At 37.1% G+C, this 20,000-nt stretch overlaps 1 protein-coding gene across 4 annotated transcripts in view; it reads right to left on the reverse strand.

The window, feature by feature from the left end:
- LOC136850167 (semaphorin 5c-like) overlaps positions 1–20,000 on the reverse strand; it is a 252,704-nt gene that overhangs the window by 76,436 nt on the left and 156,268 nt on the right. Inside the window, exon 1 of one of the 4 annotated variants that reach the window (XM_067123790.1) lies at positions 1,504–1,522. The exons of the other annotated variants lie outside the window; for them this stretch is intronic. The gene's annotated coding sequence lies outside the window, so the exon portion shown is untranslated. Of the gene's footprint in view, positions 1–1,503; positions 1,523–20,000 lie in introns of those variants that run through there. 4 annotated transcript variants of the gene reach the window in all.

Consider the following 20,000-nt stretch of genomic DNA (forward strand, 5'->3'; position numbering starts at 1 on the left):
AAACAATGTGAAGATGAGGATGTACTCGTACATTCGCAAATCGCAATTGTAACAAAAACATAAAACTTTCTTCATTTGCACAAGAAATAAGAAAAAGGAATATAAACAAGAAACCCAATAAAAAAAAACTCAAATAACTAACAACCTACGATAAAAATGAAAGCAAAACGAAGACGACCCAGACATCCAAGCCTTGTAAAGGGCCACCCGTGTCCAGGAAACAAACCAAGAACTTAAACAAATCGGGACGCCGGCTGAAGTCGAAGTCAAGATAAATGCTCCCCAATACCCCATAAATACCCACCGAACCCATTCATGGAAGACACTGACCAATTAAAAACTCACCCGAGGAATACAAACACTCGCAAAGAATCAAATCTAAGGCTCCAACGACATCGGTATGACAATAACAAATGGCCCCGGTGACACAGGCAAGCAAAAGCAAGCACGCCTCTCCTAAAAAAAAAAAAAGAGAAATAAAAAAAGCTGATGGCCTTGGGATAAAGATGAAGAGAAATTTTCTTGAAGAGAGAGAGAGAGAGAGAGAGAGAGAGAGAGAGAGAGAGAGAGAGAGAGAGAGAGAGAGAGAGAGAGAGAGAGGTTATGCTATGGTGTATTGTGTAGTTTATGAATTTTTGATCTCCTAAGATGTTACTTTTTAGGAAGAGGAGTGATTTCTGCCACTTATACACTTTTTTATTTGTTTCGTACATGTCACAAATGTTAAGCCACAGATATCGTTTAATATCGGTAATTATAATTTACAGTAATTCTGGCCCGGAAAGGAAAGGAACCTGGGGCTTTGATTTAGAAACGACGACAAACGGTCGACTTTTGACCACTATATATATATATATATATATATATATATATATATATATATATATATATATATATATATATATATATATATATACTTTATATATGTATATATTTACCCACACACAAACACACATATACAGTATATATATATGTATATATATATATATATATATATATATATATATATATATATATATATATATATATATATATATATATATATATATATATATATATATATATATATATATATGGCAAATCAATGTTCGCTTTATATGCCACTGGCAGTCCAATCACCAAAGCTGTACAACGTTGAGTCTGGTCAGTCCTTGAATGGGTGACAAACATGACAAGATAGATGTCATGAGAATATGAGCCTTCTGCACATCCCAAATAAACCTTTATGTAAACAAGAAGGACAGCAACTAGAGCCACCCCTCTTGATGAGCGGTTAATTCTGTGGAAGTTTTCTGCACAGGGGGTTAATCCACGAATCACTAGGTAAAGAGGTAAAGTACAGTGAGAATGCGGCAGTGACTGTTGTGTTTGGTTTTTCAGAGTCATCCCCTGTGTGTTGAATAAGATACACCCACACATCTATCTACCCCTATTTACACAGACACACACACACACACACATTTAGCTTTCGAAATATGCTGAAAGGTAATCAGTGTCAAATACCGTAAGAGTTGAATCACCACCGGTTTAGTACAATGGAAACGTGATGACACATTGGCTGCAATCATGTTGTTTGTCCGCTACCGTTGTTGTTGTTGCTACGTATATCCAGCTCTGGCTGTAGGTGTTTGGATGTCGTTTTTATTGTTCTTAATTTCTCTGTGCTGATGTCTAACCCTAGTGTCCTCCTTCACCGCCCCCCCCCCACACACACGCACAAAAAAAGCGGCTTTCAAGGATAGGACAAGAGGAATCTCTTCTGGAGAGGAATCAGTCATCTCATACACTTACACCAAAGCCTCAGTGGCAGCACGTAGACCTCTGTTTAAACTTATTAGCACACACACACAGACACATATATATGTATATGTATACACATACATACATCCATATACAATACACATACACACACATATATATATATACATATATATAGGTGTGTGCGTGTGTGTACGTCTGTGTGAGTATGAATTTTACATTTGATACTGTTGGTCTAGAGCTTTTAAATCTAGGAATTCTGAAGAGAATCCACAGACATAATACAATGTACGAAGTTGGATGTTAGCGTCACTTTCAAAATTTTCTCCTAAATTTTTATTTCCCGTGTTCTGTTAAATATATCATATGACACCATTCACTACCAACAGCAAGAATGGAGAATCCTACCATCACCCAGAAGCTAAACCTGTCTGTATAAGCAACGGATCAGCTGAGCGATCCCCAAGATGTCCCCAAACGGGTTTCCATTATTCAAACAAAGATATACTTTTGATCCGATGTGAATTTTATCGCTGGTGAACAGAATCCAAAACGCGAATAACTCATCCTCGAGAGACAGAAATTCCTCGCTGGAGAATTAATCCCGATCCCCGAGAACCAGCACTAAAACGTTAACCCGGATTCGTGTTGTGATGTTTCTGGTATTTATGAGCCAGTCGGCAGGAAGCGTGCCTTGGGGAACGCCAGTTTGGATCTCCTTTAACGATCGTGCCTTCTTCCCCACGGCGCGTTTGGGTGGACTCTCTCTCTCTCTCTCTCTCTCTCTCTCTCTCTCTCTCTCTCTCTCTCTCTCTCTCTCCCCGATGTTTGTTTTCAGAGCTCTGTTTGACTTAGTAGTTTGGGTTGTCAGTATTGTGTTAGCTTTCTCTTAAGCTCCCTATTATTATGGGAAACTCTCTCTCTCTCTCTCTCTCTATCTCTCTCTCTCTCTCTCTCTCTCTCTCTCTCTCTCTCTCTCTCTCTATATATATATATATATATATATATATATATATATATATATATATATATATATATATATATATATATGTGTCAGTATATAATACATATAAAAATCATATATATAATTCATATGTATAATATATATATATATATATATATATATATATATATATATATATATATATATATATATATATATATATGTCTTCTAAAGAATGTCTTTATTAAAGTGCAAATATGCATTATCTCTTTCTTTACAATATTTCCGACAACAGTAAGACATCATTCATCACAATAATTATTCTTCTTTCGTATCCAATGGCCGAGAAATATTTACGGCGCGGTTCATTTGCATCGTTATCGACAGCCATCTTCAAACTTCGTATTTCACATCTCAAGCCTTGTTAGTTTGTTAACAGGGCCAACAACAAGTCATTCTGAAGTATTACATGACTAGTAAGAGGGGCAAATAACTTTGTTTTCGCCTCCCGCATGTCTCTTATGCAAATTCCTGGGGCACAATTCCAATCTCCTCGGTCTACGCGAAAGACACCCTTATAAATCTGAAAGCTTTTCCTCATAAGTCCATTCGAAAATTTCTGGACCGATCTCAAAATCACATTCCCAGTCTGAAAGTTCTTCTTTAAGGCCTACTCCAAAATTAAAGGTATTTCCTAAGACTCCTATCAAACGCTTCCAATTTCTATTTTGACCCCGCTTTCCTAACCCATTTCCTCCCATAAATAAAAAAAATCAAGGATATCATAGATAAAAAATTAAGGATATCATGGATAATAACACTCCTAACCTTATAGGATTAACCATATAATCCCTCACCTAAAACCTATGTATCCCTTCTAAGGCATCTCCCCCGATTCAAATGAGTCAACAAGGGCCCCCGCCCCCTTTCTTTATCTATACGGATTTTTCAAAGGATCCCATCCCCGATGCAAAGGGCATTCCATAAGCTCCTACCACAACCAAGGGCTTTTCCCTATAAAAATCACTGCAAAATATGAAGGGGGATTTTTCTTATCAATTCCACCCCCTCATCCCATTTCCTAAGTGTTCAACTAAGACCCCCTTTTCTCTATCCACATATACATTCCCTAAGATCCCATTTGGGATTCCTCGAAGCAAGCCCCCCACCACAAAGTCCTGGTCCAGTTCTGCGCGCCCAGGGAGTCCCACTAACAAATTAGAGAGGCCATTTTTCTTTAGCTGCGCCAACTGCACTTTCTTTCACTGCAAACAACCGACGAAATCTACGAGCTCGTAACCGCTTCGTTACGGCAATCACTGACTGGTGTGGAAAGTTACAGAGCCAACGTTTCTCTTCGATTGCAGATCAGGGAGACATAACTTGGAGAACAAGAGCCAATTATATTTACACGGACGTCTTGCGATCGACTGCTGTTCTGCAGATTCGGGTAACTTTGCTTACGGTTGCCTTTGTGAGAAAAGAAGAATTGAGTGTGTATACAGACAAAGACACGCACATTCATTAACATACGCCCCTACACACGCGCACACACACATACGTAAATGATAGAAATAATCAACACACATTTACGTGTGGAACAGAAATAAATTTCTGACTCACATCAGGATAGAACCCAGGTCTTTATTATATATATACACATATGTATATATATTATATTTTATATATACGTATAATATATAGAATATATGTATCTGTATATATAGAAATATATTTTTTTTTATCTTCATAAACATTAAATATACCACACAGAACAACACTTACTAACTGCTATAATTATCTTTCCCATCACAGACAGTGAGTTAACCACCAAAATAACATAGAACCAAAAAGTAATTTGTATCTAGAACATTATTTCCTGCTACATTGGTCACAAAATTCCATTTTGATTTGCTTTTTACATAACAACGTCTAAAATTCCACATCTGTTACGGGTACCAAGCCGCAAATCAGTAAAGGAAGAGAGAGAGAGAGAGAGAGAGAGAGAGAGAGAGAGAGAGAGAGAGAGAGAGAGAGAGAGAGAGAGAGAGAGAGCATCTTCTTAACTGGCACGAGATTTTGACAAGCTCTCTTTTATATGACTGGACACCCATGTTGCGGTTTTGCAGACCACCCATGGAGTTCGAGTTATGCAGAGACACGACTCAAAAAAAATAAAAATAATAATAATAACGCTATTTTAGCTCGCATTTATATGAAAGCACAACATGCAGATACGACGCATAAAAAAAGATGTAATAGCATCATAATTTTACGAAATCAATCAATAATCGGAAAAAAGGAAGGAAAAATAATTAACTGGATGCCTGTTACACCAAAACAGTGCTGACCAGTGAAATGCATGATTCAAATATATTTAATTCCCCATAAAAATATTTAACATAATTCCTTCAGTAACAGATATAATCCTATGTCTTTTACTAGATCTGGTAGAAAACAATAACTTTAAACAAGTAAAAATGTGAGGAAGTTTCTTCGGCGCAATTGAGTTTTCTGTACATCGTATAATCAAGGCCACCGACAACAGATCTATCTTTCAGTGTCCTCGGTATAATACTGTATGAGCCGCTCCCCATGAAACTTTAACCACGGCCCGGTGATGGCCTGGCCTAAATGCACGATTATGGTTAATTTTAACCTTAAATAAAATAAAAACTACTGGGGCTAGAGGGCTACAATTTGGTATGTTTGATGAGTGGAGGGTGGATGATCACCATACCAATTTGCAGCCCTCTAGCCTCAGTAGTGTTTAAGATCTGAGGGCGGACAGAAAGAAGTGCGGACGGACAGACAAAAGCCGGCACAATAGTTTTCCTTTCAGAAAACTAAAAGCGTTGCCTTTATAGTGATTAAGTCTCATTCTATGCATTATAAAAAGCCAAAATAACAAATGTAAAAGCATATATGCTCGCTCAAGCACGGCCGACTTCAAAACAACGTTAACAAGCGGTGAAGAAATTACTTTTTTTTTTTTTTTTTTTTGCCTGTTCGAAAACAAACAGGCAAGTCTGCCCTAAACCTGACTTTAAGTATGTTTTGCGAATAAACAGTCACGTGATTTATGAGTCGCCCAGACATAATTCAGCAAGGGCATGGATGTGACATCGCTGCTGCCATAATTCGCTGGACCTCGTTAATGACAACACCATGCGACTATCGCGCGTTTTAATACCGAAGGCGCTGAAGTTCATGAGCCGGATGAACATGAAGCATTGGGAAATAATGTCTTGGATGGGCGACGTTAATCTTGCTTGATGGTTCTTCAGGAAAATAGCAACTATACTTAGGGTTGATACGAATAATTCTCATGATGATGATGATGATGATGAAGATGATTATTATTATTATTATTATTATTATTATTATTATTATTATTATTATTATTATTATTTCAATAGTAATATATAAAATCATCAAAAGAAAAACAGTAACAATAATAGCAATAATATTTTTCCTTAATTTAAAAGTATTTGTAAAATTAGGCGCTAATTTTCTAAATTAACTATTAATCATAATTCAATACTTATGAACAGAAAAATACAGCTGTTTATGTAATATATTACAGAGCCAGGAAAAGCGTTAAAAATCAGACTGTGCGCGCAAGGTACCTAACAGACGTTTTCCTGTGAGATTCGACAAATGATGTAAAGTTTACGAGTGATGAATCATTGTTCTTACTCCCTTTTATTTTTACTATAATGGATCTTGGGCCTAATTATGACCAACAGACACCTCCAATTGACTAAAAAAAAAAATCGAAACATCCAGTTCTTTACTACTTTTTGGAAAGTCAAAATAACTGCACTAAACGCCCAAAAAACTAAAGAAGAAATAGAGATTTAAGAAACAAGAAAATCTGCCCAGCTTCTTCCAGCTTCTAATAAAAATAAATAAATAAATAAATAAAAGAAAAAAATGATTAAGTGAGTCTACGCTTCTCATTAGAAAAAAAGGTATTCAAGTGACATCGAAGTACTGTACATCTCTGTAACAACTGCCGAGTGTCTCAATCCCTGGCCACTTTGCCTGCACGAAAGGGACGAGCAGCGCAGGAAGAGGGGGACCAACGCACGCAACGGGCCCCACAGACCAACATAAAGCTATCGACGCCTATCTCTTCAAAGAGTCCCGAGTGACATTTATAGGGAAGGTTTATTGACTGTCCCTTAATAAGGACTCATTACACGGGCTTTAAAAGTGCATTACTTATCTCTTGTCCCTCACGACTCGGCCCCTAGGGCGTCTCCAAGGCCGGCAGGCACTCAAGGCCGAAATTCGAACCTTCGCAGTGAGGATGGTCCTTGATATTATTATTTATATTTCTTTCTTATTCAAAGTATTCGTCTTCAGGTTACCGGGATTCACGCGGACTTCTGTTTATGTTGTAAATAATATTAGGTTACTTCTCATACTTTTAGGGACGCCTTTTTTTATTCAGTGTACACTCATATATATATATATATATATATATGTATATATATATATATATATATATATATATATATATATATATATATATATATATATATATATATATATATATACTTATATATATAGTATATATATATATATATATATATATATATATATATATATATATATATACAAACACAAACACAAATGTATATGTGTGTGTGCGCGTTTGTGTGTAAGCTTGTGTACGCCAACAAAAGAGACATTAGACCGTTACACAGTATTATTCAACGTTTAAGATTAATCTTGAAACCATCCAAAGAATCCATCTCACAATCCCATACGAGATACGAGAGAAAAACGCCCAACATGGAGGCTCTTATGACCATAGATAAAAATAATTGAAAACCAAAATTCCCTCTTATGGTCTCAAGTACTCTCTCTCTCTCTCTCTCTCTCTCTCTCTCTTCTCTCTCTCTCTCTCTCTTTTCAATTACAGAAAAATACTTTGAGGCATCTTTCTTACTGACTGACAGTCATATAACAATTTAACATGATAAAAGAAGTACAAAATAAAGTCAAGAATAAAGGAAACTTATACAAGACTTAATATACAACTGGCAGAAACTATCTACGAGAGAGAGAGAGAGAGAGAGAGAGAGAGAGAGAGAGAGAGAGAGAGAGAGAGAGAGAACGATAATAATCACACTGAGATCATAGCTATGAAAGAGAAGCACTTCACAATTCCCTCTTCCGATTCATCTTGAACAAAAGTACCCCTACCTCTTTACCTCATCCTACCCTCTGCCTCTCGCCAGAGGTCCTTCAGATCTATCTTTCTGGTCATGATGGGCACAAGGGAAGGAGGGAAGGAGGGAAGAAGAGGGAAGGGGCAGACGTGATGGATATGAGAAGTAAATATGATCTATGATCAGCATGATTGCGTTCCTATGGCTAGGCTGATAGAAATTCATTTCTCGGTTTAATGTGGTTCGGATTCCACAATAAGCTGTAGGTTCCGTTGCTAGGTAACCAATTGGTTCTTAGCCACGTAAAATAAGTCTAATCCTTCGGGCCAGCCCTAGGAGAGCTGTTAATCAGCTCCTAAGAGGTCTGGTTAAATTAAGGTATACTTAACTTACTTATATATTCCCTATGAAAGTGCTCACTCATTAAGAAATCAATTCGAGATACCAGATACTACGAATCTCTCTCTCTCTCTCTCTCTCTCTCTCTCTCTCTCTCTCTCTCTCTCTCTCTCTCTCTCTCTCTCTGTCATACACAAACATTAATAATCGTATTAGCTCCTTTAAGCGTGTCCCTCACGCACCTGACGGTCATTTGTCTTCCTAAGTCAGCAGTCATTCTGTTTTCCTTTTCTGACAATTTTTCATAATTAAGGCTCACTTCTTTTCGTTTCTCTGTCTCTCTCTCTCTCTCTCTCTCTCTCTCTCTCTCTCTCTTAAAAAAAGATTTTATTTATGAACACTAATAATAATTTCGTCTGCGCTTTACTCTTTCACATACACAGAAATTTGTTTTTCTAAAAACTTAAGACCATAAGAGCTCTAAAATACAATATCTGCCACTTGAATTCTCTCTCTCTCTTAAAAAAATTTTTTTTTTTTTCTGAATACTCTTTAAAATATACAGAACTTCACGTCTTTCCGAGCTCGCAAATACAATACCTACCACTTGAATTTACTCTCCCTCTCTCTCTCTCTCTCTCTCTCTCTCTCTCTCTCTCTCTCTCAGGCGGTGATCATTATATAGAGTCTTCTTGTCTTTCAGATTCTCTCGTGTTACTGAGATCACAAACCATTGCCTGCTGCAGCTGTTGCTACTGAAAACGGGGTGTATAAGTTCTCCCACGGACAATGGTGCAGTTTTCGTTTTTCTCTTCCTTTGTGCAAACGCTCCTTTCATGACTTCCCTCCTCCCCTCCTCTCTCTCTCTCTACAAGATTTTTAATAAACACTTCAGCCAGTATCATCGTACTGCCCTAGTACAATTCTCCTTGCATTGTTATCATTTACTTACATTTTTATCTGTTTATTCATCAATTTGTTTATTTATTTTCCTCTCACTCTACAAATTTTTAACACTTCAGTCTGCATCATCATACTACCCTAATACAATTCTCCTTGTATTTTAGTGATTTAGGTACATTTGTATCTATTTATTCATCAATTTGTTAATTTATTTTCCTCTCTTCCTCTCTCTCTCTACAAATTTTTAACACTCCAGCCTGTAACATCGTACTACCCTAATACAATTCTCCTTGTATTTTAATTATTTACTTACATTTTCATCTATTTATTTATTAATTCGTTACTTTTTCTTTTTTTTAACAAGAGATCTCTTCTTTCTGTATTTCCCATTACCTTCTGTTACTTCTTTTGAATGAACACCATATTTATTTTGAAGATTGAATTTCAAGTCAATGGCCACTGTGGGCTTGTTCCACATGAATTGGGGTTCATCTTCTGAATAATAATAATAACTTGATAATCCGTCCGAATGGGATCCTTATCGCGAATTAGTTTCCTGCTGAAGGTCTTCCCGTGCGAAAAACAATAACAAAAACAACAACTGCTATTAATAGTCACTTACCAACTAAGTTTTTATTAATGTCATTATCTTTATTACCATCAGTGGCATCATTTTCAACCTACTTAAAAAATGCAGACAATTTTTTTTTCAGCAAACGATACCCGAGGGTATCACATGATGTCGGTGGCATCTTCATCAAGATCAAGGCAATCTCTTGACAAGTTCTGAGACACACACATACACACACACACACACTACCGGATGTCATCCGAATGCCGGATTCATATGAGAGAGAGAGAGAGAGAGAGAGAGAGAGAGAGAGAGAGAGAGAGAGAGAGAGAGTATTTCTCAGTGCAGACGCCAACTCGTCTGGCCAGACTACACGTAAGTCAAGCAAAAAAAAAATGGAATACCAAAGGAGGAATGGAATTCGAAAGCTTGCTTGCCAGAGAAAGCGACCTTGGGATATCCCCCCCCCCAAAATTACATTTTTCACTAAACCCAAAGCTCTTCGTTGGGCGAGTCGGTAGAGCTGTAGACTGGAACTCACTAGGCCGGAGTTCGATTCCCCGGCCGGCTGATGAAGAGTTAGAGGAATTTATTTCTGGTGATAGAAATTCATTTCTCGCTATAATGTGGTTCAGATTCCACAATAAGCTGTAGGTCCCGTTGCTAAGTAACCAAGTGGTTTTTAGCCACGTAAAATAAGTCTAATCCTTCGCGTCAGCCCTAGGTGAGCTGTTAATCGGCTCAGTGGTCTGGTAAAACTAAGGTATACTTAACTATTCACTAAACCCAAATATTAGGCCACAGAAGTTCTTTACATATTTCTTCTTACACTGTGAGTCGATTTACTATATTTTGGCAGAAATAAATACATAATTTAATAGATTTTTAATTAAAGTTGCTCCTGACTTCATTTTTGTGAGTGTAACTTATGTATGTATATATATATATATATATATATATATATATATATATATATATATATATATATATATATATATATATATATATATATATATATATATATATATAGAGAGAGAGAGAGAGAGAGAGAGAGAGAGAGTGTAGGGTCCCGAAGGAAGTGGCAGTACTCTCAGTTTATAATTTATATCAGGTTTCAATTCACGTGATAGAATATATATGTATATATACAGTATATATATGTATATATATATAAAATTTATACATGTATGTATATATATATATACAATATAAAAATAAATGTAAAAAAACTCAAGACCCTAAACTTACGACCTTTTTCTCTACTTGCATCCAAGTATGTCCTCCTCCTCCTCCTCCTCCTCCCTTCATTAAAGCCTTTCTTATCTCATTTCCCTTTTCCTTTCTTCCTTTCCCCTTCCTGGTCCCCTATTCCAAGTACCTTTGGTCCTGCACAATAAACAATGAGGCTCTTTCAGAGGCTTTCAACCTCTAAAAGTCCTACAGCCGTTTCATGGAGACTCGAAGCCACTCCACGTCAGGGGGCCACTTAGAGAGAGAGAGAGAGAGAGAGAGAGAGAGAGAGAGAGAGAGAGAGAGAGAGAGAGAGAGAGAGAGAGAGAGAGAGAGACTGTAATTTGTATTTCAATTTGTACTGTAATTTGTACCAGGTGATTTCAAAGGTACCTAATTTTTATATAAGCTAAGAGAGAGAGAGAGAGAGAGAGAGAGAGAGAGAGAGAGAGAGAGAGATTCTTTATAATTTATCTTTTACAAACTGCCCCTCTATGTAAGAGAGAGAGAGAGAGAGAGAGAGAAATTTCAATTTGTGCTTCCTGTGATTTTAAAGGTGCCCAATTTTTTATATGCTATTTTATATTTTACATGTTATTTTTACCATACTGCCCACTAAGAATGATCATAATAATTATAATAAATGGAATATTCTCCCCGTGACACTTACATACAGTATATGCAAAATTTCTCGTCACTCGTTATTTGGACCTCAGTGATACGCAAGCACTCAAAAGCTGCAAGCATGAGTGCACTTTAAAAAGCAGACATAAACATTTGCACACCTTGCTTCTTCAATACTATGACTTTTGATGAGTCGATTTAGAATACCTCAAGTAATATCTATGATTAAGGTTAATTAAAAACGAGATTTTTGCGGGCCGCTCACGGAGCAAGAGCCCGTGCGAGCGGATGTTAGCTTAATCTGACAACAACTAAAGTCTTTTCTTTTTCTTCCTAACAGATATATGAATAAGTTTATATTAATAATAATAATAATAATAATAATAATAATAATAATAATAATAATAATAATATTATTATTATTATTATTATTATTATTATTATTATTATTATTATTATTATTATTATTATGTAACAATCCTAAAAGATCAAAGGCCATCAACTTGCAAAGCAAGCGTCCAAGGAAGAGAATTCCTTTATTTATCAAAGCGAAATACACTCAGAAGATATGTAGGCAGTATACAGATGAAAATAAACAAAGAATCAACATACAAATAACCTTATAATATACAAAAGAGACCAGTTAAGACAAAGAAAAAAATTAAGATAAAAATAGGAGCAAAAAAAAAAAATTGGAGGATAAGTTTTTTTTCACAGGGTGATTTCAATCCTGCCGTCGGGGGTTGAAACCTATTCCTTTCCCTATCCCTTTATTCATTTTAGTTTTCTGTAAAGAAATTATATATATATATATATATATATATATATATATATATATATATAAATATATATATGTATATATACACACACACACTCTCTCACACTCACACACTCACATATCTATATATATATATATATATATATATATATATATATATATTTATATATATATATATATATATATATATATATATATCTATATATATATATATATATATATATATATATATATATATATATATATATATATATATATAAAAGTTTCTCACGCACAGCTTGACTCTCTCCTCATCCCAGTATCTCACATGGGATTCCTGTTCCTTCCCTTTTTCTCCCTGTGTCTAAAGACACGCGAAGATCCTTTATCAGATGGTTCCTTCGCCCTTATCCCGAATATCGCCCCAGCATCTCCTACGCCTAGAGGATCGAAATTGCCAACTGCCCGGGAAGAAACACGCGAGGGACAAAAGGCGGTTTCCTTTGAGGACTCCATTACATTGTGTCCTGAAACAAAGGGAATATTCTTCACGGCCTGAAAAAGGCACGGCATAATGGAAGCGAGGAATGGACACGCAAATAATTACATGATTTCGCAGCAAAGGAGAAGAAGAAAAGTCTTGTTTTGAAGAAAAAAAAAAAAAGTAAAAAATGCGTTGAAGTTTCTTCGGCGCAATCAAGTTTTCTGTACAGCAGCTACAGCGTATAATCAAGGCCACCGAAAATAGATCTATCTTTCGGTGATCTCGGTATAATGCTGTATGAGCCGCGGCCCATGAAACTCTAACCACGGCCTGGTGGTGGCCTATCTTATAACATTGTCAGAAGCAAGATTATGGCTAACTTTAAACTTAAATAAAATAAAAACTACTGAGGCTAGAGGGCTGCAATTTGATATGTTTGATGATGGGAGGGTGGATGATCAACATACCAATCTGCAGCCCCCTTGCCTAAGTAGTTTTTAAAATCTGAGGGCGGACAGAAAAAGTGCTGACAGAATAAAGTGCGGACCGACAGACAAAGCTGGCGCAACAGTTTTCTTTTACAGAACACTAAAAACGCGAATAACCATATAATACAGTTACAAAACAAACAAATTATATTAGTTTATTTTGAGTAAACAGGTAATCATATGGTACAATCATTATAAAAGCGAAGAAGACTTTGATTTCGAATAAACACATAAATAATTTATGATATTTTTAAGCATGAAGGATAAAAGTTTAATTTCAAAGAAAACATAATTATATGACACGTTAACATAAAGTTAAGGGAAAAAAGGAACTGTATAATTTTATTTTGGAACTGTAACATCAATAAACATGTTACAGCAATATTCACACACACACACACACAATGAGAACAGTATAAAGTTTATTTGGAATGAAAGTGAAAATAATCGTATAATACAGTAACAAAAGGAAAAAGTTTTTTTTATACTGAATGACATAAATAACGTAAAATAAACAACCAATTAGGTTTGCTCAACAGATACGTGGTCAAACGATACAAAAATATATTGACAAAATACATTCGTTTTTCAATGAAAACTTATATGCGTAACCGCTTGTGTTTCTTAGTAAGGCACAACCGCCTGCGCGCATGCGCGAAGCATAACTCCACATATGAAAAGCGGAGGCTTGTATCTCCGTGGGAACAATTTAGAATGAGGAGGAAGGGACAAAATAACAAAATAAGAAACACAACCACAACTAAGTAGAAAAACTGAAAAGACGACACTAACTTAAAAAAAAATAGTAGTAGAATATTAGAACATCCACCCACGCATAAGTCTAGGAATAAGCCTGACGTAATGATATTAGAAAAAAAAACTGAAGCGTAAGAACACTAAATAGCCAGACCAATTGCCCAAAAAAAAGGAAGAAATTCACGCATCTTGAACCCATTACAGATATTTCCTAAGTGCTGAAAGTGGATACGAAATACAGAGCTAATTGCCCAAGTGCTCAGGGCCAACAGCTAAAGGCCGCATTTATTTACCTTGGCTCGGCTGTACAACCACATATTTTAATCAGCTGTGACTCTAATCACAAACAACAAGCGCGAGGCAGGATGGGGAACACAAACAATCGTGTAGTTCGAAGCTGAAGGTGAAAACAAACGCTGGATATCATTACTTCACCGCCAAAGCATCGGACGCTTCAAGATCATAAATCATCTCTCGTTCTGATGTGTTGGTTGGTTTTCTTGGAGCGGTTGTGTTTCTGTTTGGCTGTCTGGGCTGTGGTGCGTCTGTGCGTTGTCTGTAACACGTCTCTCTCTCTCTCTCTCTCTTTCTCTCTCTCTCTCTCACTGAGTGAGTGTGTATAAACATGCACGTATATACCGTTCGCGACATATATACAAATTAATACGTTCTTTGTCCAAAATCTTGTATGTCTGGTTATGACGCACTTTCTCTCTCTCTCTCTCTCTCTCTCTCTCTCTCTCTCTCTCTCTCTTTCTCTCTCTCTCTCTCATTACCATAAACACAAATCTGTCTGACTGTAAATATATCCAATACTTATTTATATCACTTTTCTCTCTCTCTCTCTCTCTCTCTCTCTCTCTCTCTCTCTCTCTCTCTCTCTCTCTCTCTCTCTCTCTCAGCAATAGCAACATAGAGCTATCTTTTTTCGTCAAGGCTGGGGGACATGAGCGTCTTAAATAACTATAAAGTTTCTCTCACTAACACCGCAAGTGGTAGAGCACTCATTCTTTTCAACAAGCGAGTATTCCCACGTTCGATCCCCAAAATGGGGAAGGAAAGGAACAGTATGGGAACGTTCCCCACATCCCCTCCACCCAATGTCATAATAATCCAGTATGCCACTGTTGACCTATGAAGTGAATTATGTAACTGGTTGCTGGTCGAATGTTGTGTGTTGCATCTGAAGTGGAGAAAAACTAAGAAAAGAGTGATCAGTATTCCCACAGAATGTATACCATTACATCATAATTTAAAACGGGAGGGCTTCGAAGAGGCAATCCCCACCACATAAACCATTCAAAAGTCTCTCTCTCTCTCTCTCTCTCTTTCTCTCTCTCTCTCTCTCTCTCTCCGGTGCAATCGAAACCCCGAAATATCTCGAACCAGCGCTCCCTCTCTATCTCGCTTTGCAGCCGTGAAAACACGGTCAGCTGATAAGGCGCGATAAAGGTCGATAACCAATGTATTGAGAGGCCATATTTAGGGTCGCAAACGTTCGTAAACACTGATAACGTTGATGACGGACGTCAAAACGAAAACGTTGTCTCTATTTTATGATGAGATAGTACAGGATGCTGATGGGAGAACGTCTGAAAGAACTGACTCCATTTAAAATGAAAATGTTTTCTTCTTTTTATGAAGAGATAGGACACGATGCTGATGGGTGTATGTCTGACAGAACTGACTCCCGTCGAAACGAAAATGTTTTGGTTGAAAACAGACACCACTGGATGTTGTTAATGGAATGTTGAGGAATGTAGCAGATGTGAAGTTGAAATAGATTTTGGTTGACTGGAGCGGATAAAATTGTCATTTTCTAAATTTATGGTATTGATGTTATACTTAGCTGATAGTAAAAGCAGTAGCTGTATTTATTAATATTTTTATAATTACTATTATTGTTATTATTACTTTTTTGTTGTTGTTGTTGTTGTTTTAACACCAAACATCCTAAGAATACGATTAGGAATCCAGTTTCCTTAAGCAGAATGTTATAAAGAAATAACGAGAGAGAGAGAGAGAGAGAGAGAGAGAGAGAGAGAGAGAGAGAGAGAGAGAGAGAGTTTCCCTAAACAGAAAGCTATAAAGAAATAACACGAGAGAGAGAGAGAGAGAGAGAGAGAGAGAGAGAGAGAGAGAGAGAGCTATTTCCAACCGAACTCCTCAAACAAACCAACAATTAAAAGACTGACCCAACCCCGGACCACCAAGAACAAAAACAAGGCCGAGTGAGAAAGGAAAGAGGCTTAAACGCCATTTCTTTTTTCCACACGAAATCACTTTACCTAAAACCATCCCGTGTACATCAAGGAGAGAGAGAGAGAGAGAGAGAGAGAGAGTTTTCTTTCCTACTTCTCTTCGCCCCGCCCCCTCTCTCTCTCTCATTCATAAAAAATGTGCAAAACTACATCAAATTCTCTCTCTCTCTCTCTCTCTCTCTCTCTCTCTCTCTCTCTCTCTCTCTCATAAAACCACAAAACAGGCAAACCTACATCAAATCACTATCTCAATCTCTCTCTCTCCCCTCCCCTCTCTCTCTCTCTCTCTCTCTCTCTCTCTCTCACACACATAAACATAAAAGAAAAAAGATAACACTCCAAAACTCTGTCTCTCCCTCAAACACCACGCCTACACAAACATACAAAAGAGGTAAAACTACAACTACTCTCTCTCTTTCTCTCTCTCTCTCTCTCTCTCTCTCTCTCTCTCTAACACGCAAACATAAAAGAGAGGCAAAGCTAAAAACTCTCTCTTACACACACACATTAACCACACAAAAAGGGCACAAATGACTCAGGCCAACCCAGGAAAGGAAAAACCAGAGAAGCAACAACACGAAGGAAGGGGAAATGGCTTGGCCTCTGAAAAAGGAAAGTAACAAAAAAGAAAGAATACAAAAAAAAAAAAAAAAAAAGGCCAAGGAGAGATTTTTGAACCTCGATAAAAAAAAAAGAATGAAAAAGAGAAAGAGGCTGAGGAGGAATAGGGCACAATGTGATAAGAGGAATTAAAGAAGGTGAAAGGTCGGAACGATACCGACCCATCGCATCGGTTGATAACAAAGAACAGAAGGTTCAGAAGACGACAGCAAAAAGTTTGGAAAACATAAGAATAGGCAGAGAAAGATGTTGAGGAACAGATGAATCAAAAGATGAGGAGAAAGCGGGGAACCAAGAAAATATCAGTAATTGTAAAAATACCATACAAAGGAAATGAAGAATACAAAAAAAAAAAAACTTAAATATAAAAAAAATTCATTATCCAAGACACCAACCCAAAATATAATAATAATAATAATAATAATAATAATAATAATAATAATAATAAAAATAAGAGTCTGTTTCATATTATTAGTATACTAAAGAATAAAAATAATAAAAAATGATAAATACAATCGTACAATAAGGAAAAAGGGTAGAAAAATAAAAAACCAAACAAGGAAATAAAAAAAAGAGAAGAAGAAGGGAGAGAGAAGAATATTCAGAAGAGAAAGGCAGCGTGGGCGTGAGAGGAGAGGAACTGACGGACATATCTCCCGACTGCCGAAGGGCGGAGTGGGCGTGAAATTAGCAGCTGGGTTCTCCTGCTCTTTCATTCGCCATTCTATCCCCTTTGCAGGGCTCCTCCTCCTCCTCCTCCTCCCCCTCCTCCGCAGTGGAAGGCCTTTCCCGGTCTCTCTCTCTCTCTCTCTCTCTCTCTAACTCCTCTCTCTTTAACTCCTTCCTTTTTCCGTCTAAAGGTTTCCTTCCTTCCATATGTAAAGCTCTCTCTCTCTCTCTCTCTCTCTCTCTCTCTCTCTCTCTCTCTCTCTCTCTCTCTCTCATGGTGGTAGGGCACTTGTTTCACAACTGAGAAGACCCATGCTCGAACCCAGGACGAGGAGGAATCGATATAGGTGGATTTCCCTGAAACCCACTGGGCCTCTCTTAACCTAACCAGTTTAATATGTGCCTGATTGTTAATCTACTCTTGTCGGTAGTTATGATGGTTGACGAGAGAGAGAGAGAGAGAGAGAGAGAGAGAGAGAGAGAGAGAGAGAGAGAGAGAGAGAGAGAGAGAGAGAGATAATATTCTCCAGTGGTCAGTAATCCGTCACAACGCATAACATCATATATTTCATAAGGGAGGCCTCAACCAGGTAATCCTCAAACTAAAAAGGGTGACATCATTCTCTTGATTTTAACTCTCTCTCTCTCTCTCTCTCTCTCTCTCTCTCTCTCTCTCTCTCTCTCTCCTCAGTATGCCCTTTCCAATATAACCCCCTCTCCCCAACCATTCGTCCTTCCCAGCAACAATCTCCTGACTCCTACTGCTAAACTCTCTCTCTCTCTCTCTCTCTCTCTCAGACACACATAAACCCTCCCCACCAAAACACCTTCCTCCACCACGCCAGGACAAGAGGTCCTTTGTGGGCTGGAGTTTCGTTCACTTCCATTTCCTAATCAAACCTTTCTCCGGTTACTCTCTCTCTCTCTCTCTCTCTCTCTCACACACACACACACACACACACACACACACACACACCCACACGTATAAATTATTCTTAATTAATTATTATTGTTTGATTTTACTTCAGAATATGTATCGTCGTCAGGAACCAAAGCTATCAAGTCAGTGAGGAGTTCAGTTGGAAATGGCTCGCTCCTCCCCTCTCTCTCTCTCTCTCTCTCTCTCTCTCTCTCTCTCTCAATGAAGAACTATTAATGTACGGAGAATAAATTTCCATGCCATTAATACGATGAATTCTTGATATCTCTTAATACACTTGGAATTTATGGTTTATCAGCGTGAGAGACTGACATTAAACATTGCAAAGAGTCAGATCGCTGGTAAAATTATGCAGCAGTCTTCTACAAGCTCACAAGTTTATTAGCGAACGTCTGTTGCTTAATAATGGAGTGAGAGTAAGATTCTATCACAGTAATTCTACAAGCTCAAAAGGCATACAAGGGAAACGGCCACTTTCCAAGGAAGTCGGACAACATGTTGGATATTTTTATAATTAGTAGTTTTCTGATATGAAAACTATTGTGCCGGCTTTGTCGGTCCGTCCGCACTTTTTTCTGTCTGCCCTCAGGTCTTAAAAACCACTGAGGCTAGAGGGCTGCAAATTGGTATGTTATATCACCCACTCTGCAATCATCAAACATAACAAACTGCAGCCCTCTAGCCTCAGTAGTTTTCATTTTATTTAAGGTTAAAGTTAGATATAATCGTGCGTCTGGCAACGATATAGGTCAGGCCACCATCGGACCGTAGTTAATGTTTCATGGGACGCGGCTCACACAGCAGTATACCGAGATTACAGGTGGCCCTGATTATACGATGTATAGAAAACTCGACTGCGCCGAAGAAACTTCGGCGCATTTTTTAATTGTTATAATAACACGATATTTACGCAAGTGGTGCAAATACCGAGAAATACTCAGTGCGGAAAACAATCCTTTTAATGTTTGATCGGTAAATAATGACTAAATCGTAAAAAAATTATTTTGCAATGTATTATAAATGTCTATACACAAAATACGGTAGCTAAATATCTCGATCTTACATAAATCTTTTATCACGGGAATAAAAACGTGATATGAAAAATTTGCAGAGCATATTACACCAAGACTTCTTAATACTGGGAATGCCTTAGAGTTAACGTGAAAGATCTTGTACTTCACTGTTTAACTTCCCTCATGACCACACACACACACACACACACACACACACACACACACACACACACACACACACACACACACACACACACACACACACACACATATATATATATATATATATATATATACATACTATATATACATGTGAATATATATACACACACACACGTATGAACTTAAAGTATTTGTTAATTGTTAAAATCATTTCAGACTTTGATTTCTTAGTGGAAGATCCGAAATGCAACAAAACGAATATATATATAAAAAAATCATATTTTCATCGGTTTCTCAT

This window comes from Macrobrachium rosenbergii, chromosome 21 (genome assembly GCF_040412425.1).
Source record: "Macrobrachium rosenbergii isolate ZJJX-2024 chromosome 21, ASM4041242v1, whole genome shotgun sequence".
NCBI lineage: Eukaryota > Metazoa > Arthropoda > Malacostraca > Decapoda > Palaemonidae > Macrobrachium > Macrobrachium rosenbergii.